Source organism: Pinus tabuliformis, chromosome 5_2 (genome assembly GCF_031772625.1).
Source record: "Pinus tabuliformis cultivar Carrire ecotype Pingquan chromosome 5_2, CPIR1, whole genome shotgun sequence".
Lineage (NCBI taxonomy): Eukaryota > Viridiplantae > Streptophyta > Pinopsida > Pinales > Pinaceae > Pinus > Pinus tabuliformis.
In genome coordinates this window covers 233749604-233771898 of record NC_142306.1, presented here as the reverse complement: position 1 = coordinate 233771898, position 22295 = coordinate 233749604, and the positions used below count along the sequence as shown (strand labels likewise).

The following is a 22295-nucleotide window of genomic DNA, read 5'->3' as shown; positions in this document are numbered from 1 at the left end:
AGGATGGTCTTGCAAAGGTTCGACCAGTTCGAGCCCTAACTCCTTATATCCCAACCTCGTTGGGGACATGCAAAGAAAAATAGAGAAAGAGAATACCACGCTGATTCCACTGATCTGAACTTAAACAAGAATGCAAAAATTTATAGATATAACCATAAATACAAAGATGCAATAGAAATAACACTTCATTTCATTAATATCAAATATTAAAATATGCTTACAAACAAAATGTAAATAAGACTAGCTCAGAAAATGGTAGCTTATCTCTTAGAAGAAATGTGGCAGCTACATGCCTCTGAATTGTGTTACAATGAGGCTCGAAGGCCTATTTATTATTGAGAAACAATGGAAAACTATAAACATCCAAAAACATAACCCTAAAAAATGAAGCGCCAAAAATATGGACCCCATTTGGGTAAATTGGTACATCAACTTCTCGAGATTGTAACTTAGGCATACGATCTCCGTTTGACATGCACAATACCTTATCAAAAATATTTATCCGAGGACTACAACTTCTGAGTGGCCAACATGGGTCAAGGACCTAGTGACCTATTTTGGACTTGGTTTTCCCAAAAAACGTCGTTTAGGGTCTCAAAATGGCTCTGAAAGTTCAGGAACTGAAAAAATGCCAAAAATAGTAAATAGTGCTACAATTAATTACACTGAAAAATTGAAAGAGGGAGTGTTAGGAGTCTAAGTGGAATAGGCGGGTGGCCACCAACATACACCTGGATCAGTCCTTCCCCATTTAGGAAGCAATGGTCCCCATTGCATTGAGTGCCTCAATGAGATGGGGAAACTTTTGCTGAACTTAGTCCCTGGTCAACCACTTCCCTTGGTGTAGGAGTTGGCCAACTTTGATAACCTGATATAGCTAGATCTTCTGCTGATGAGTGTTCTTTAACTATGTGTCCATAATCCAATCAGTTGTCACCTATTCCATGCAATTTGGGTTTAACTATGTTGGTGTGAGTTGTTCTGCGTTGTCTGATGTGTCCAGTGATGGTGGGAAGTGTGGTTGAAGGCGGTCCAAATTGAAAATTGGGTGCAATCCAAGGAATGGGGGAATGTTGAGCTAAAAAACATTATCTCCTACAGCCTTGGTAATAGTGTAAGGACCATATCGGAGTGGTCTGAGCTTCAAATGGGCTTCGGTAAGACATTCTTTCTGCAAATGCAACCAAGATTTTCCGCCCACCTAAAACTTGTGTGGCACCCAATGTTGATCATGTCGTTGGTTGTACTTTCCATTTTATTTCTCCAAGATGTCTTGAACCTGCTGTTGAGCCTCAACCTTACACTCATTTACCTATCCTCCCAACAGCTTTTCCCTATTCACTTCTCTCTTTTGTCATCATTTCCTCCATCAACTTGTTCAATTCATTGCATTATATGTCTTTTTAACATGATTTGTTGACTGTGCTAATGATTGACTGTTGGTTTAGAATTTTGGTACATGTACAACAATTCCGCAGCTGTTCTGCAATTCCGTAGCTGTTCAGAGATTCCGCAGCCTTTTTGTTGTTTGCTATACTCCACGTGTCTTCTCAAGGAACGGGCCACATGGGCACGTTGGTATGACTGTGTACATGGTTCGTGTGCTATCAGCTAAGCCAACTCGTTCATATATATCCCCGGTCAACGCAGATGCACCCACGGTCAAACAGCAAAGTTCCAAACGGTGGCACGGCTCTGCGTGAGCAAATGAGACACGGAACCACAGCTGGCACTTCCTCCATGCCACGAAGACAGCAAGGGACAGGATCTAACCATAGATTTACTCCCCATGATGACCGTTTCCTCCAAACGTGCACGGAGTTGCCTGCGTGTTGCTGCATAGTTAATTAGTCAACACTGTAGTTGCTTAGTTTACGCAGAAGACAATTTGTCTCTGCTGCTATAAATAAAGCGTTTGCATATGCTTAGTAGTTAGTCTTCAAGTTAGTTTTTGGCTGTAATCACTTTGTTTATAAAACTCTATTTTAAAGACTGTTTCATACAGCGTTTACGTTTTTTGTATTTTGACATGCTGATTTAATATAAGAAGACTGTTCCTGTTCATCTCTACGTAGCTGATCTTTAGCTGGTTGAGTGGATGGAGGGCCCCCATCTGCCACAACCTATGTACAGTAGCATTTAACTTTATTTTCCTGCCTTTCTTTGCTTTCATTTTCACATGTACAATAATGTATAGTTTGATTTCTGCAGTTTTTCATTTCTTTGAACATGTATAATAATGTACAGTTTGATTTCATGCCTTTACATTTCCAGCACTTTTCAGAACTGATCAGTTTGTTTATGCAGGAGTGTTAGGAGCCCGGGATAGTGTGTTTTTATTTCTTTTTATCACTGATGGTATTTGAAGTTGTCTTGTCTTAGCTGCTGATTTTTACCTTGCTTACTTAGTTTCATTGCTAGTTTACTTTATCAAGTTTTTGACAAGTTGCTTACTAACCTTTTGATGGTCTTCTCATCATAACTGACTAACCTTTATTGGACCAAAATATCATTGAGTGGCAGCTTGGTTTGATTAGCTTTTGGACTCATATTACTGATTCCTTCTTAACTATTTTTTTTACATGAACAATTTCAGCTAGAGGCAGAATGTTAAGGAAGGATGAAGTGTTATGATTTGTCATTTAAGTTTTGCAGTTAAAGTAGTGTTTTTCACTTTCCATTGAGTTAACATAGATGCTATTTTTGTTCTTATCAGCAGCATAGATAGTGGACTAGTGCCATTAGTCACTTTGTTTAATGCTTTGCTTTCATTTGAAGTTTCAATTCCATTGCAAGTCACTTTTCAAGCTTTCTCTTTAAAAAGTTCAAGAAGCATTTAGAAACCACCACATACACACACATTCACTCACTTGTTTATAACTTCATCACATCACATTAGGAAGATAAGTCCAACACAAACTAAAAACGACAAAAAGAACTAGGAAAGGCTGCTTAAGTATATATTGTACACTTCACTTCATCAGCTTACGAGCCCCGGGTTGACAATTTATGATAGCAATTTAGACAACACTAAATTGACCAAACATTTTGGCGCCGTTGCCGGGGAAGTGAAATTAGGTAGCCAATTTCTAAAAAAAAATTAAGAAAATTTCAAGAAAGGGAAATTGATAACCTCTCAAAGTATGCTCTCCTCTTGCACCTAGAGTGATCTGGAGGATCAGAAAAGAGAAAGTTATTGGTTTAATAGTTTCTTAAGTATGCTCTCTTCTTGCACCTAGAGTGACCTGGAAGATCAGAAAGAGAATTATTAGCCTGACTTGAAGAAAAAATAATAAAAAAATGACATGCATAGAGCTAGAGATTCTAGGGGAAGGTTTTTAGCTAGAGCCAAGAGTTCGATTTTTACAAGTCCATCTACTTCAAGGAATAGACAAGAGACACCTCCCTCATCTCCAACTGACACTCCTAGCCCTAGGATTCCTGGAATTCAAGAGGCAAGAATTGACTCTCCCACACCTTCTATTGAATTTGAATCAGAAAGAGATCCTTTCCTTCCTTCTACAGAAAGACCAATTGTAATTGAAGAAGTAGAATCATCGGAGGAAGAGGGAGAAATTCCTTCTCATTCACCCTTTGTAGAAGAACCAGAAGATTCTGAAGTCTCTAGGGAAACCATTATGACAGAGGAAGGAGGTGGTAGAGGTAGAGGTAGAGGAGGAGGAGGAAACAATGGAGGAGGTAGAGGTCACATTGGAGGAAATAGAGATGGGGATAACTCATTTGGGTTTCCTATCGTTGATGAGGATTCCCGAGCCACTATGAAAAACATATCACCATCTGTCCTCCCAAACTTTCATGGGTTAAGAACTGAGGACCCTGAAACATTTTTATTTGAGTTTGAAGTTGTATGTCGAACTTATGACTATCTGGATGACACTCAAAAACTCAAATTGTTCCCTTCCACATTGAAAGGACAAGCTTTGAAATGGTTCATGGGGTTACTCACTCAATCCATTAGGTCTTGGAATGATATGAAACAGACATTTTTGGATAGGTACTTGGACTATTGTATGCCTACCAACCACAAGGATGAGGTATTTAAAATGGTACAAAGAGAAGATGAGAACTTAGAGGATTTACTCGAAAGATTTCAATATAACCTGAAAAGAGCAAAAATGAGTAGCTTGGATGAGGAGACCTTGAAAGCCCTCCTACTAAAAGCCATTAGAGATGAATGGATAGACATTCTAAACATGATGGGGAAAGGAGATATATCTCAACTTTCACTCAATGATATAGCAGAGCTATGTATCCATCTCTCAAGAGGCAAATCAAAAACTCAAAAAGGGCCTAGAGATCCTTCTCTCCTCAGAGCAAATAAATCTGCAACTTGATCAGTAAGTAGGGCTGAAATCGGAAATATGCTTGATGAATTCAAAACTGACATCTTAGGGAGTCTTAGTGAACAATTAGACACCCTTAAGATCCACAATAAGCAGAAAGCAGAAGCCGAGGCCTTGGCCATCTTTTGCCCGAAATGTAGGAAGAAACATGCTTTAAGGGAATGTCCCTTGGAAGCACAAGTTGTAGAAACATGTGTAATTTTCTCAGAAAACCATGAGACCAAGGATTGTCCTTCAATCCCTGGGCTCAAACCAGTCTTTCAAGAAGATCCAAATACACTTGAATCTCTCTGTTTTGTTGCAAGGAGACCTTGGCAGGGGCAACAAAATCAGGGGTTTAACAACTCTATGAATTTTCAACCCCAACCAAATTGGAATCCTTGGCAACAACCTTGGCCTCAACCTCAAAATCCTTTTCAATCATGGATGCAAAGCATGCAAAATCCTTATGGGAGATTTGCTCAATTCTATCAATATCCTCCATCTTTTCAGAACCAGCAAGCTCCCCAACTTCCAAATCAAAGTCAACAACTATCATTGACATTCCCTCAACAACAACAACCTTCTCCACAAAATCAAAATTCTCAACTCTTGCTTCAATCCCAACAGAAGTCAAATCAACTTCCTTCTCAGCCATTGCCAAACCCCAATAATAGGAACCCTCAAAATGCTTACATGATGGAAGGTCAACCATTCCCTACCTATATGATTGTTCCTCTCAATGAAGTACAACTCAGATCCAGTAGAATCCTAGATCAACCTTCTATAAATGTTCAACAGCCAAGCATTTCTGAGGAAGAATCTCTTAAAGCTAATAAGGGTTCTGAAGCATCCCTTCAAAACCCAAACACTCAAAAAGAAAAAGAAAAAGAATCAACCCCCACAACTCCCATAGTCGAACAACCTACATCTTTGGCCACACCTCCTTTTCCTGAAATGTTACAAATTGACAAAGGAGTAGAAAAGCAAATTTGGTTGCCTGACTACAATTTTCTAGATGAATTGAAGAATGTCTGTATCAAGATTCCATTGTTACAAGCCATTAAAGAGATTCCCATTCTAGCCAAAACAATAAAGGAGTTGAGCCTTAAAAGACCAGGAAGGAAACCAAGAGATACCAGAAGAATCCACCTAGTAGGAAAAATTTCAAATATTATGATGGGAAAGATTACCATGCAGAAATATGTAGACCCCGGTAGTCCAATTGTCAAAACACATATCAATGGGGTAGAAATACCAAATACTTTGATTGATTTAGGGGCTGCTATCAACATTATGAGTAGACAGACCATGGACTAGTTAAAACTTCCTAACCTTCTCTTTACACCTACTTTACTGCAACTTGCAGATAGATCAATCATTAAACCTGATGGTGTATTGGAAGACATTCCAGTCTCCCTAGACTCTTGGGAATATCCAGTTGATTTTATGATTTTAACTCCCAAGAACAATCTAGGAGGACATCCTCTTATTTTAGGAAGACCTTGGCTAGCCACAGCTGATGCTTTCATAAGTTGTAGGTCTGGGGATATGTATATTTCTGATGGCAATTCAACAAAGAAGTTCAATCTGTATCCTCCAGCGAAAGCAATTATAGAAATAGGAGATAATGAGTGGGTTGATGATGAAGATACCATACAACCTGTCTTTACCATTTCTGAGATTAGTGAAGATAGTCAAATTCTGAATACATTAGAAAATTTTGCACCATCTTCAGAATATGACTCTACACAATTTCAGTTGGATTCTGACATAGAGTGTCTATCATCTAGACAAATGTCTCTTTTCTCTATGGAAGAATTTGGTAGTTCTACCATTGAGATCTTTCCAGGAAAAACATTAAACATTAACAAAAACTTGGAAAAATCCCAACAGGAAGAGCTAACCAAAGTCTTGCAAAGACATTCTACTGCTTTTGCATGGGAGTATACCGACATGAAAGGTATTGACCCTAAGACTTGCATTCATCACATCTACATTGAGGAAAACAGTAGACCAATCAGACAACCTCAAAGAAGAATGAATCCAAACCTTAGGGAGATAGTGAAAGAAGAGCTCCAGAAGTTACTCAATGCAAACTTCATTTACCCCATTTCAGATAGCCGATGGGTTTCTCCCTTGGTTATAGTACCTACAAAGAATGGTAAATGGAGGGTTTGCATTGATTACAGAGAATTGAACAAAGCAACCTTGAAGGATCACTTTCCTTTGCCCTCTATTGATCAAGTATTAGATACTTTAGCAGGTAAAATTTTTTTCTCATTTTTGGATGGTTTTAGTGGTTACAATCAAATTCAGGTAGCACCTGAAGATCAGGACAAAACCACATTTACTTGTCCATGGGGAACTTTTGCCTACCGAGTACTTCCTTTTGGATTATGCAATGCACCCGCTACATTTCAAAGGGCTGTACTAGGAATCTTTTCAGATCTAATTCATGATTGTGTAGAGGTCTACATGGATGATTTCACAGTTTATGGTAACACATTTGAAGAAGCATTAGAAAATTTGGAAAAAGTCCTAATTAGATGTAAAGAAACAAATCTTTCATTAAGTCATGAAAAGTGTTTTATGATGTTTACTAAAGGGATTGTTTTAGGACATCATATTTCAGGAGATGGAATTAAAGTTGATAGATCCAAAGTTGAAGTTATCTCCAAGTTACCTGTTCCAAATTGCCAGAAAGATGTTAGAAGTTTTCTTGGGTTTACTGGGTATTATAGAAGATTTATTGAAAACTTCACCAAGATAGCATCTCCTCTTTTCAAATTACTTACCAAAGACTGTGAATTCAAATGGGATCCTGAATGTCAGTCTGCATTTGAAACTTTAAAGACTAGAATATCTTAAGCACCCATTTTGAGAGGGCCAAATTGGAAACTCCCTTTCCACATTTTACTGATGCTTCAGATACAGCTCTAGGAGCTGTTTTGGGACAAAAGGATTTGGTCCCTTATGCCGTTTATTACACCAGTAAAAATTTGACTCCCACTGAGTTAAATTACACTGTGACTGAAAAAGAATTCTTAGCTGTTGTTCATGCAATCAACAAGTTTAGACACTACATAAACGGCTATGAAACTTTTGTCCATACTGATCACTCTGCAATTAGATATCTCATGAACAAACCTGTTACTAATGGCAGAGTTACAAGATGGCTTTTACTTTTACAAGAATTCAACATTACTGTGTTAGATAGACCAGGAAAACAAAACACAGTAGCTGATTTCTTGTCTAGAATCCAAAACACTAACAAAGATTCTCCTGTAGAGGATAAGTTTCCAGATGAATACTTGTTTGCAGTAACTACCAAGACTCCTTGGTATGCAGATATTGCTAATTATCTAGTGACAGGGAAGCTACCTCCACACTTATTTCCTAATGAGAAAAGGAAAATCATTCAGGAGAGTTCACATTATTCTTGGATTTCTAATGAATTGTTCAAAACAGGGCCAGATTATATGATCAGAAGATGTGTTCAGGAAGATGAAATGCCTGACATCCTTAAGGCATGTCATGATGAACCGTGCGGCGGACACTTTGCTGACAAGAGGATGGCCTATAAAATCCTTTCTTTAGGATATTATTGGCCTTCTCTCTTTAAATATGCAAAGCAATATGTTAGAAGGTGTGACAGCTGCCAAAGAGTTGGGAGACCAACTCCTTCAAATGAAATGCCACTACAGCCACAGGTATGCATCGAACCCTTTGAAAAATGGGCTCTAGATTTCGTTGGACCTATTAATCCACCATCTAAGCAAAAGAAGTATATATTGGTTTGCACTGATTATGTTACTAAGTGGGTAGAAGCCAAGGCATTGCCTTCTGCCACTGAAAATTCAGTTGTTCAATTTCTTTTTGAGGATATTTTTACTCGTTTTGGTGTCCCAAGAGAAATTGTGACAGATCAGGGAAGTCAATTTACATCTAAATTGATGGAGAAGCTGATGGAGGAATACAAAATCAAGCACAGAACATCTACTCCATACCATCCGCAAGCAAATGGTCAAGTGGAATCTACAAATAAAGTTCTTGAAAGCATCATCACCAAGACTGTTCATCTTCATAGAAGAGATTGGGCAGAAAGGATTCCTGAAGCCTTATGGGCCTATAGAACTACATGGAGGAACACAACAGGACATTCTCCCTATGAACTTGTTTATGGGAAAGAAGTCCTGCTCCCCATTGAGTTCCAAATCAAGACCTTCAAGATGGCAGTTCAATTGGGGATGAGCCTATCAGAAGCCCAAAAACACAGAATGGACCAGCTAAATGAGCTAGATGAAATAAGACAAGATGCAATTCTAAGGACCGATCTAGTTCAGCACCAAAGAACTAAGTGGCATGATCGACACATCAAAGAAAGAAAGTTTCAGAAGGGAGATTGGGCACTATTGTTTGATTCCAGGTTTAAGGACTTCAAAGGAAAATTTCAAACTCATTGGCTTGGGCCATATGAGATTGATGAAGTCTTTAACAATGGAGCAGTTCGAGTGAAGACCATTGATGAGCTTCAGACTCCTCTCATTGTGAATGGCCACCGATTGAAAGTCTACCACAAGCCACTCTCAAGGGAGGAATTTGTTAAAATGTTCCAAGAAGATTCTGCAATGAGGCTGGTGGAGAAGGATTCTTCTCCTCCATCAGCCTAGTCTTTGTTCCTTTCAGATAAAAAAAATAAAAAATAAAAAATAAATAAAAAAAAAAAAATCGCTTGTATAAGACTGAAAACCAATCTTGGATTGGCGGTCTTATGCAGAAAATATGAAGTGAAAATCAGGGTCACCTGACACTTTATATTTTCCAAAAAAAAATCTCTCTTTCTCTTCCCATCTTATTCGCCATTTTTTCCATCTCATCCATTTCATTCATCTCATCCATTTCAACCATCTCATCATTTTCACTCCAGTCCATTCATTCCATCTCATTTTCACCAATAAAGTCCCTCTCAGGACTATTCCATTCAGTCAAGTTGTTTTAATCCTTTTTGTGCAGGCAGAAAAGTGTTGCTGCAATTTCCACAGCTAGGAGCCAATTCCGCAGCTGATATCAAGATTCCGCAGCCAATACACTCTGTTCCTGCAAATAAAACAACTCTATTTTCAAAAAGAAAAATCTGCAGTCAAAAGCACCAGCATCATTAAAGAGCAAGGACACATAGCATATACAAAGGCAGCAATAAATCAAAGGTTAGGGATCAAAATGCAAATACACGAAGGTATGTTCTAAATTTCTAACTAACAGTTATATCATTTATGTATGGTTTTCGGATTATGGTATGAGGCACTTAATGTAATGATTGACAAGATCCCCGTCCACTCCTCATCCATTATTCTGCGTAATCCACCTCACCACCTTCCTAACGGTTCCCTAAGTGCTGTTGATTTGAACTTAATACGGCCTGCTCTCTCATTAATTCTTCGTACCAGAGTGACGTGTACTGTTGTACCACGGCTCTCCAATTGATCATTCCACAGCCAGGTGTACACAGCCACCCGATGTCCATGGGATTCGGTCGTTTCATCCTTTACTCATAACACCCTTCTACGCATGCATAACCTCGTCTTCGCATTGTTATCTACGCCCTCACCGTTTTCACTCTCGGTATCATTCACTACTCTGTTTCACCGTAAACATTCTCTGTTCTATTTTCCTCACCGCTCCACTCAAAACCCTGACCACCAGTCTTGTAATTGCATCACGGCCACTCTGTTATAGCCGTAATTCCATTCTGTTGTAGCCGTAATACCCACTGCTGAGCACTGTTTTCTCGTATAGCTCTCTCCTCTAGTATTCAAAACAGCACTGTCAGAGCAGCAAGAGAGCTGGTAACCGAAATGGGCAAGTTATTAAGAGCAGAGCCGGAACATTCTAAGTTTCTAGACGGTTACCCACAAACAAAGAATGCCCTGCAGAAGGCCAAGTGGTTGAAATTCATTCAGAAGTTTAAGGGGTATAACAAAGAAGTTACAAAAGCGTTTGCCCGATCATTTAATGGAAAAACAAATATTGTGGAGGTAGGAGACCTGCAGTTCACTGTCACAGAGAGCAGCTTGGCCCAAGCAACCGCTTTACCTTAGACAGGGGAACGTTGGTTCAAAAATCGAACTGTTGAAGACCAAGAGTGGAAGAACATGTTGAAAAATCCAGGTATAGATACCACTATCTTCGCCAAGGGAATTCCTGTACGTGTTATTAAAGAGGAATGGACTGCCTTACTTTTGCTAGTTCAGAAATTTTTAACATGTGAAGGTAGATTTGGTATAATGTATGTTTATCATGCAAAAATAATGATGCATTTTATGGGTGAACATACCATCAATCTCCCTTATTTCTTGCTAGCTAGTCTAAGAAAAATGAGTGCCACTGTTCAGAAACACGTGGGAAACATTGAACCCCATTTATATCACCATGGACTCATTAAAATCTTGATTGAGGAGCAGTTAAAAATTAAAAAGGATACATGGGAGAAGTTCCTTGTTATAAATCATTTCCAAGAGGCAGTTGAAGCCTCTAGTAGCTCCCCTAGGGTACCCAAGAGAAGTAGAAGAAAAGGGAAAGAAATGGTTACCCAAGAAACTGCTGTAGAAGAAACTGCCCCAGAAATTGCTATAGAAGAGACTGCTGCCCAAGACACTGCTGTAGAAGTTGAAGAAACTGCCCAAGAAATTGTTGCAGAAACTCTTCAAGAAATTGCCCAAGAAACTGTCCAAGAAACTGTTCAAAAGGAAAAGAAAAAGGGAAGCAGAACAAAAAGACAAAAGAGGGATAAAGGGAAAGCCATTTTGCAAGAGTTATACCCTTCACCTGAACCCTCAATTGAAGAAGATACCCAAACACTAGCTCATAGGCTTGCTCAGCTCCATGAAACTGCCATCTCCAAAAAGAAACAAAAGCAAAAACAGCAAAAGCCAAAGAGTACTAGCCTGCAAGTAAGAAGAAGCAGTAGACTTATAGAGAAGAAGAGTGTGACTAAAGAGAAACAGTCCCATTTCATTGATTTGGGCACACCTGAGAAGACTCCAATTCGGCTAAATATTGAGCTAAGTCCTCCAAGAGAGGAAAGTCCTTTCCAGCAAGAGAGAGAAAGCAGTTTTCAAGGATTTGAATTTAGGCCAAGACAAATACCTGACATTGACCCTGTCCAGCAGGAGGCATATGATTATTTGGAAACATTAGAGCAATCTGTTGCTGGTCCTAGCACTGTCTTGCCCCTTGAACAACAGGTTCAATCTCTGAAGCAAGAAATATTTGAGCTAGAAGTCCTCAATCGCCATATCAAACAGGAAAACGAAGCATTGAGACAACAGAGCAAAGTGGACAAAATGGTCCACGACAACACAATGCTTCATTTGGGTCTTTGGCAGAGAAAGAACAGGAAATTGAAGAGGAAATGCAACAAATTGAGCAGGGCCTTGGTTAACTTGAAATTCAGGTGCTTGGTTAGGAAACCGAGAGCAAGTTTGGTAACAAGGAGGAAAAGGAGAAGGTTGGATGTCTTGGCAGAGGCATCTGAACATGTGGACTGAAAGATTATGACAAAGTTTTGGTTGCATGAGGACATGCAACACCCTCGCAGTGGGGGTATGTTGAGCCTCAACCTTACACTCATTTACCTATCCTCCCAACAGCTTTTCCCTATTCACTTCTCTCTTTTGTCATCATTTCCTCCATCAACTTGTTCAATTCATTGCATTATATGTCTTTTTAACATGATTTGTTGACTGTGCTAATGATTGACTGTTGGTTTAGAATTTTGGTACATGTACAACAATTCCGCAGTTGTTCTGCAATTCCGCAGCTGTTCAGAGATTCCGCAGCCTTTTTGTTGTTTGCTATACTCCACGTGTCTTCTCAAGGAACGGGCCACATGGGCACGTTGGTATGACTGTGTACATGGTTCGTGTGCTATCAGCTAAGCCAACTCGTTCATATATACCCCCGGTCAACGCAGATGCACCCACGGTCAAACAGCAAAGTTCCAAACGGTGGCACGGCTCTGCGTGAGCAAATGAGACACGGAACCACAGCTGGCACTTCCTCCATGCCACGAAGACAGCAAGGGATAGGATCTAACCATAGATTTACTCCCCATGATGACCGTTTCCTCCAAACGTGCACGGAGTTGCCTGCGTGTTGCTGCATAGTTAATTAGTCAAGACTGTAGTTGCTTAGTTTACGCAGAAGACAGTTTGTCTCTGCTGCTATAAATAAAGCGTTTGCATACGCTTAGTAGTTAGTCTTCAAGTTAGTTTTTGGCTGTAATCACTTTGTTTATAAAACTCTGTTTTAAAGACTGTTTCATACAGCGTTTACGTTTTTTGTATTTTGACATGCTGATTTAATATAAGAAGACTATTCTTGGTCATCTCTACGTAGCTGATCTTTAGCTGGTTGAGTGGATGGAGGGCCCCCATCTGCCACAACCTATGTACAGTAGCATTTAACTTTATTTTCCTGCCTTTCTTTGCTTTCATTTTCACATGTACAATAATGTATAGTTTGATTTCTGCAGTTTTTCATTTCTTTGAACATGTATAATAATGTACAGTTTGATTTCATGCCTTTACATTTCCAGCACTTTTCAGAACTGATCAGTTTGTTTATGCAGGTGTGTTAGGAGCCCGGGATAGTGTGTTTTTATTTCTTTTTATCACTGATGGTATTTGAAGTTGTCTTGTCTTAGCTGTTGATTTTTACCTTGCTTACTTAGTTTCATTGCTAGTTTACTTTATCAAGTTTTTGACAAGTTGCTTACTAACCTTTTGATGGTCTTCTCATCATAATTGACTAACCTTTATTGGACCAAAATATCATTGAGTGGCAGCTTGGTTTGATTAGCTTTTGGACTCATATTACTGATTCCTTCTTAACTATTTTTCACATGAACAATTTCAGCTAGAGGCAGAATGTTAAGGAAGAATGAAGTGTTATGATTTGTCATTTAAGTTTTGCAGTTAAAGTAGTGTTTTTCACTTTCCATTGAGTTAACATAGATGCTATTTTTGTTCTTATCAGCAGCATAGATAGTGGACTAGTGCCATTAGTCACTTTGTTTAATGCTTTGCTTTCATTTGAAGTTTCAATTCCATTGCAAGTCACTTTTCAAGCTTTCTCTTTAAAAAGTTCAAGAAGCATTTAGAAACCACCACATACACACACATTCACTCACTTGTTTATAACTTCATCACATCACATTAGGAAGATAAGTCCAACACAAACTAAAAACGACAAAAAGAACTAGGAAAGGCTGCTTAAGTATATATTGTACACTTCACTTCATCAGCTTACGAGCCCCGGGTTGACAATTTATGATAGCAATTTAGACAACACTAAATTGACCAAACATTTTGGCGCCGTTGCCGGGGAAGTGAAATTAGGTAGCCAATTTCTAAAAAAAAATTAAGAAAATTTCAAGAAAGGGAAATTGATAACCTCTCAAAGTATGCTCTCCTCTTGCACCTAGAGTGATCTGGAGGATCAGAAAAGAGAAAGTTATTGGTTTAATAGTTTCTTAAGTATGCTCTCTTCTTGCACCTAGAGTGACCTGGAAGATCAGAAAGAGAATTATTAGCCTGACTTGAAGAAAAAATAAAAAAAAATGACATGCATAGAGCTAGAGATTCTAGGGGAAGGTTTTTAGCTAGAGCCAAGAGTTCGATTTTTACAAGTCCATCTACTTCAAGGAATAGACAAGAGACACCTCCCTCATCTCCAACTGACACTCCTAGCCCTAGGATTCCTGGAATTCAAGAGGCAAGAATTGACTCTCCCACACCTTCTATTGAATTTGAATCAGAAAGAGATCCTTTCCTTCCTTCTACAGAAAGACCAATTGTAATTGAAGAAGTAGAATCATCGGAGGAAGAGGGAGAAATTCCTTCTCATTCACCCTTTGTAGAAGAACCAGAAGATTCTGAAGTCTCTAGGGAAACCATTATGACAGAGGAAGGAGGTGGTAGAGGTAGAGGTAGAGGAGGAGGAGGAAACAATGGAGGAGGTAGAGGTCACATTGGAGGAAATAGAGATGGGGATAACTCATTTGGGTTTCCTATCGTTGATGAGGATTCTCGAGCCACTATGAAAAACATATCACCATCTGTCCTCCCAAACTTTCATGGGTTAAGAACTGAGGACCCTGAAACATTTTTATTTGAGTTTGAAGTTGTATGTCGAACTTATGACTATCTGGATGACACTCAAAAACTCAAATTGTTCCCTTCCACATTGAAAGGACAAGCTTTGAAATGGTTCATGGGGTTACTCACTCAATCCATTAGGTCTTGGAATGATATGAAACAGACATTTTTGGATAGGTACCTGGACTATTGTATGCCTACCAATCACAAGGATGAGGTATTTAAAATGGTACAAAGAGAAGATGAGAACTTAGAGGATTTACTCGAAAGATTTCAATATAACCTGAAAAGAGCAAAAATGAGTAGCTTGGATGAGGAGACCTTGAAAGCCCTCCTACTAAAAGCCATTAGAGATGAATGGATAGACATTCTAAACATGATGGGGAAAGGAGATATATCTCAACTTTCACTCAATGATATAGCAGAGCTATGTATCCATCTCTCAAGGGGCAAATCAAAAACTCAAAAAGGGCCTAGAGATCCTTCTCTCCTCAGAGCAAATAAATCTGCAACTGGATCAGTAAGTAGGGCTGAAATCGGCAATATGCTTGATGAATTCAAAACTGACATCTTAGGGAGTCTTAGTGAACAATTAGACACCCTTAAGATCCACAATAAGCAGAAAGCAGAAGCCGAGGCCTTGGCCATCTTTTGCCCGAAATGTAGGAAGAAACATGCTTTAAGGGAATGTCCCTTGGAAGCACAAGTTGTGGAAACATGTGTAATTTTCTCAGAAAACCATGAGACCAAGGATTGTCCTTCAATCCCTGGGCTCAAAGCAGTCTTTCAAGAAGATCCAAATACACTTGAATCTCTCTGTTTTGTTGCAAGGAGACCTTGGCAGGGGCAACAAAATCAAGGGTTTAACAACTCTATGAATTTTCAACCCCAACCAAATTGGAATCCTTGGCAACAACCTTGGCCTCAACCTCAAAATCCTTTTCAATCATGGATGCAAAGCATGCAAAATCCTTATGGGAGATTTGCTCAATTCTATCAATATCCTCCATCTTTTCAGAACCAGCAAGCTCCCCAACTTCCAAATCAAAGTCAACAACTATCATTGACATTCCCTCAACAACAACAACCTTCTCCACAAAATCAAAATTCTCAACTCTTGCTTCAATCCCAACAGAAGTCAAATCAACTTCCTTCTCAGCCATTGCCAAACCCCAATAATAGGAACCCTCAAAATGCTTACATGATGGAAGGTCAACCATTCCCTACCTATATGATTTTTCCTCTCAATGAAGTACAACTCAGATCAGGTAGAATCCTAGATCAACCTTCTATAAATGTTCAACAGCCAAGCATTTCTGAGGAAGAATCTCTTAAAGCTAATAAGGGTTCTGAAGCATCCCTTCAAAACCCAAACACTCAAAAAGAAAAAGAAAAAGAATCAACCCCCACAACTCCCATAGTCAAACAACCTACATCTTTGGCCACACCTCCTTTTCCTGAAAGGTTACAAATTGACAAAGGAGTGGAAAAGCAAATTTGGTTGCCTGACTATAATTTTCTAGATGAATTGAAGAATGTTTGTATCAAGATTCCCTTGTTACAAGCCATTAAAGAGATTCCCATTCTAGCCAAAACAATAAAGGAGTTGAGCCTTAAAAGACCAGGAAGGAAACCAAGAGATACCAGAAGAATCCACCTGGTAGGAAAAATTGCAGATATTATGATGGGAAAGATTACCATGCAGAAATATGTAGACCCCGGTAGTCCAATTGTCAAAACACATATCAATGGGGTAGAAATACCAAATACTTTGATTGATTTAGGGGCTGCTATCAACATTATGAGTAGACAGACCATGGACCAGTTAAAACTTCCTAACCTTCTCTTTACACCTACTTTACTGCAACTTGCAGATAGATCAATCATTAAACCTGATGGTGTATTGGAAGACATTCCAGTCTCCCTAGACTCTTGGGAATATCCAGTTGATTTTATGATTTTAACTCCCAAGAACAATCTAGGAGGACATCCTCTTATTTTAGGAAGACCTTGGCTAGCCACAACTGATGCTTTCATAAGTTGTAGGTCTGGGGATATGTATATTTCTGATGGCAATTCAACAAAGAAGTTCAATCTGTATCCTCCAGCAAAAGAAATTACAGAAATAGGAGATAATGAGTGGGTTGATGATGAAGATACCATACAACCTGTCTTTACCATTTCTGAGATTAGTGAAGATAGTCAAATTCTGAATACATTAGAAAATTTTGAACCATCTTCAGAATATGACTCTACACAATTTCAGTTGGATTCTGACATAGAGTGTCTATCATCTAGACAAATGTGTCTTTTCTCTATGGAAGAATTTGCTAGTTCTGCCATTGAGATCTTTCCAGGAAAAACATTAAACATTAACAAAAACTTGGAAAAATCCCAACAGGAAGAGCTAACCAAAGTCTTGCAAAGACATTCTACTGCTTTTGCATGGGAGTATACCGACATGAAAGGTATTGACCCTAAGACTTGCATTCATCATATCTACATTGAGGAAAACAGTAGACCAATCAGACAACCTCAAAGAAGAATGAATCCAAACCTTAGGGAGATAGTGAAAGAAGAGCTCCAGAAGTTACTCAATGTAAACTTCATTTACCCCATTTCAGATAGCCGATGGGTTTCTCCCTTGGTTATAGTACCTAAAAAGAATGGTAAATGGAGGGTTTGCATTGATTACAGAGAATTGAACAAAGCAACCTTGAAGGATCACTTTCCTTTGCCCTCTATTGATCAAGTATTAGATACTTTAGCAGGTAAAAAGTTTTTCTCATTTTTGGATGGTTTTAGTGGTTACAATCAAATTCAGGTAGCATCTGAAGATCAGGACAAAACCACATTTACTTGTCCATGGGGAACTTTTGCCTACCGAGTACTTCCTTTTGGATTATGCAATGCACCCGCTACATTTCAAAGGGCTGTACTAGGAATCTTTTCAGATCTAATTCATGATTGTGTAGAGGTCTACATGGATGATTTCACAGTTTATGGTAACACATTTGAAGAAGCATTAGAAAATTTGGAAAAAGTCCTAATTAGATGTAAAGAAACAAATCTTTCATTAAGTCATGAAAAGTGTTTTATGATGTTTACTGAAGGGATTGTTTTAGGACATCATATTTCAGGAGATGGAATTAAAGTTGATAGATCCAAAGTTGAAGTTATCTCCAAGTTACCTGTTCCAAATTGCCAAAAAGATGTTAGAAGTTTTCTTGGGTTTACTGGGTATTATAGAAGATTTATTGAAAACTTCACCAAGATAGCATCTCCTCTTTTCAAATTACTTACCAAAGACTGTGAATTCAAATGGGATCCTGAATGTCAGTCTGCATTTGAAACTTTAAAGACTAGAATATCTTAAGCACCCATTTTGAGAGGGCCAAATTGGAAACTCCCTTTCCACATTTTACTGATGCTTCAGATACAGCTCTAGGAGCTATTTTGGGACAAAAGGATTTGGTCCCTTATGCCATTTATTACACCAGTAAAAATTTGACTCCCACTGAGTTAAATTACACTGTGACTGAAAAAGAATTCTTAGCCGTTGTTCATGCAATCAACAAGTTTAGACACGACATAACCGGCTATGAAACTTTTGTCCATACTGATCACTCTGCAATTAGATATCTCATGAACAAACCTGTTACTAATGGCAGAGTTACAAGATGGCTTTTACTTTTACAAGAATTCAACATTACTGTGTTAGATAGACCAGGAAAACAAAACACAGTAGCTGATTTCTTGTCTAGAATCCAAAACACTAACAAAGATTCTCCTGTAGAGGATAAGTTTCCAGATGAATACTTGTTTGCAATAACTACCAAGACTACTTGGTATGCAGATATTGTTAATTATCTAGTGACAGGGAAGCTACCTCCACACTTATTTCCTAATGAGAAAAGGAAAATCATTCAGGAGAGTTCACATTATTCTTGGATTTCTAATGAATTGTTCAAAACAGGGCCAGATTGTATGATCAGAAGATGTGTTCGGGAAGATGAAATGCCTGACATCCTTAAGGCATGTCATGATGAACCCTGCGGCGGACACTTTGCTGACAAGAGGATGGCCTATAAAATCCTTTCTTTAGGATATTATTGGCCTTCTCTCTTTAAAGATGCAAAGCAATATGTTAGAAGGTGTGACAGCTGCCAAAGAGTTGGGAGACCAACTCCTTCAAATGAAATGCCACTACAGCCACAGGTATGCATCGAACCGTTTGAAAAATGGGCTCTAGATTTTGTTGGACCTATTAATCCACCATCTAAGCAAAAGAAGTATATATTGGTTTGCACTGATTATGTTACTAAGTGGGTAGAAGCCAAGGCATTGCCTTCTGCCACTGAAAATTCAGTTGTTCAATTTCTTTTTGAGGATATTTTTACTCGTTTTGGTGTCCCAAGAGAAATTGTGACAGATCAGGGAAGTCAATTTACATCTAAATTGATGGAGAAGCTGATGGAGGAATACAAAATCAAGCACAGAACATCTACTCCATACCATCCGCAAGCAAATGGTCAAGTGGAATCTACAAATAAAGTTCTTGAAAGCATCATCACCAAGACTGTTCATCTTCATAGAAGAGATTGGGCAGAAAGGCTTCCTGAAGCCTTATGGGCCTATAGAACTACATGGAGGAACACAACAGGACATTCTCCCTATGAACTTGTTTATGGGAAAGAAGTCCTGCTCCCCATTAAGTTCCAAATCAAGACCTTCAAGATGGCAGTTCAATTGGGGATGAGCCTATCAGAAGCCCAAAAACACAGTATGGACCAGCTAAATGAGCTAGATGAAATAAGACAAGATGCAATTCTAAGGACCGATCTAGTTCAGCACCAAAGAACTAAGTGGCATGATCGACACATCAAAGAAAGAAAGTTTCAGAAGGGAGATTGGGCACTATTGTTTGATTCCAAGTTTAAGGACTTCAAAGGAAAATTTCAAACTCATTGGCTTGGGCCATATGAGATTGATGAAGTCTTTAACAATGGAGCAGTTCGAGTGAAGACCATTGATGAGCTTCAGACTCCTCTCATTGTGAATGGCCACCAATTGAAAGTCTACCACAAGCCACTCTCAAGGGAGGAATTTGTTAAAATGTTCCAAGAAGATTCTGCAATGAGGCTGGTGGAGAGGGATTCTTCTCCTCCATCAGCCTAGTCTTTGTTCCTTTCAGATAAAAAATAAAAAAAAATAAAAAAATCGCTTGTATAAGACTGAAAACCAATATTGGATTGGCGGTCTTATGCAGAAAATATGAAGTGAAAATCAGGATCACCTGACACTTTATATTTTCCAAAAAAAATCTCTCTTTTTCTTCCCATCTTATTTGCCATTTTTTTCCATCTCATCCATTTCATTCGTCTCATCCATTTCAACCATCTCATCATTTTCACTCCAGTCCATTCATTCCATCTCATTTTCACCAATAAAGTCCCTCTCAGGACTATTCCATTCAGTCAAGTTGTTTTAATCCTTTTTGTGCAGGCAGAAAAGTGTTGCTGCAATTTCCACAGCTAGGAGCCAATTCCGCAGCTGATATCAAGATTCCGCAGCCAATACACTCTGTTCCTGCAAATAAAACAACTCTGTTTTCAAAAAGAAAAATCTGCAGTCAAAAGCACCAGCATCATTAAAGAGCAAGGACACATAGCATATACAAAGGCAGCAATAAATCAAAGGTTAGGGATCAAAATGCAAATACACGAAGGTATGTTCTAAATTTCTAACTAACATCTATATCATTTATGTATGGTTTTCGGATTATGGTATGAGGCACTTAATGTAATGATTGACAAGATCCCCGTCCACTCCTCATCCATTATTCTGCGTAATCCACCTCACCACCTTCCTAACGGTTCCCTAAGTGCTGTTGATTCGAACTTAATACGGCCTGCTCTCTCATTAATTCTTCGTACCAGAGTGACGTGTACTGTTGTACCACGGCTCTCCAATTGATCATTCCGCAGCCAGGTGTACACAGCCACCCGACGTCCATGGGATTCGGCCGTTTCATCCTTTACTCATAACACCCTTCTACGCATGCATAACCTCGTCTTCGCATTGTTATCTACGCCCTCACCGTTTTCACTCTCGGTATCATTCACTACTCTGTTTCACCGTAAACATTCTCTGTTCTATTTTCCTCACCGCTCCACTCAAAACCCTGACCACCAGTCTTGTAATTGCATCACGGCCACTCTGTTATAGCCGTAATTCCATTCTGTTGTAGCCGTAATACCCACTGCTGAGCACTGTTTTCCCGTATAGCTCTCTCCTCCAGTATTCAAAACAGCGCTGTCAGAGCAGCAAGAGAGCTGGTAACCGAAATGGGCAAGTTATTAAGAGCAGAGCCGGAAGGTTCTAAGTTTCTAGACGGTTACCCACAAACAAAGAATGCCCTGCAGAAGGCCAAGTGGTTGAAATTCATTCAGAAGTTTAAGGGGTATAACAAAGAAGTTACAAAAGCGTTTGCCCGATCATTTAATGGAAAAACAAATACTGTGGAGGTAGGAGACCTGCAGTTCACTGTCACAGAGAGCAGCTTGGCCCAAGCAACCGCTTTACCTCAGACAGGGGAACGTTGGTTCAAAAATCGAACTGTTGAAGACCAAGAGTGGAAGAACATGTTGAAAAATCCAGGTATGGATACCACTATCTTCACCAAGGGAATTCCTGTACGTGTTATTAAAGAGGAATGGACTGCCTTACTTTTGCTAGTTCAGAAATTTTTAACATGTGAAGGCAGATTTGGTATAATGTATGTTTATCATGCAAAAATAATGATGCATTTTATGGGTGAACATACCATCAATCTCCCTTATTTCTTGCTAGCTAGTCTAAGAAAAATGAGTGCCACTGTTCAGAAACACGTGGGAAACATTGAACCCCATTTATATCACCATGGACTCATTAAAATCTTGATTGAGGAGCAGTTAAAAATTAAAAAGGATACATGGGAGAAGTTCCTTGTTAGAAATCATTTCCAAGAGGCAGCTGAAGCCTCTAGTAGCTCCCCTAGGGTACCCAAGAGAAGTAGAAGAAAAGGGAAAGAAATGGTTACCCAAGAAACTGCTGTAGAAGAAACTACCCCAGAAATTGCTATAGAAGAGACTGCTGCCCAAGACACTGCTGTAGAAGTTGAAGAAACTGCCCAAGAAATTGTTGCAGAAACTCTTCAAGAAATTGCCCAAGAAACTGTTCAAAAGGAAAAGAAAAAGGGAAGCAGAACAAAAAGACAAAAGAGGGATAAAGGGAAAGCCATTTTGCAAGAGTTATACCCTTCACCTGAACCCTCAATTGAAGAAGATACCCAAACACTAGCTCATAGGCTTGCTCAGCTCCATGAAACTGCCATCTCCAAAAAGAAACAAAAGCAAAAACAGCAAAAGCCAAAGAGTACTAGCCTGCAAGTAAGAAGAAGCAGTAGACTTATAGAGAAGAAGAGTGTGACTAAAGAGAAACAGTCCCATTTCATTGATTTGGGCACACCTAAGAAGACTCCAATTCGGCTAAATATTGAGCTAAGTCCTCCAAGAGAGGAAAGTCCTTTCCAGCAAGAGAGAGAAAGCAGTTTTCAAGGATTTGAATTTAGGCCAAGACAAATACCTGACATTGACCCTGTCCAGCAGGAGGCATATGATTATTTGGAAACATTAGAGCAATCTGTTGCTGGTCCTAGCACTGTCTTGCCCCTTGAACAACAGGTTCAATCTCTGAAGCAAGAAATATTTGAGCTAGAAGTCCTCAATCGCCATATCAAACAGGAAAACGA

General features: G+C 39.0%; 1 pseudogene; it reads left to right on the top strand.

Moving 5' to 3' along the window:
* Window positions 1-10201: 10201 nt before the first annotated feature.
* Window positions 10202-22295, top strand: part of LOC149158393 (putative glutamate carboxypeptidase LAMP1) — a 34781-nt pseudogene continuing 22687 nt past the window's right edge.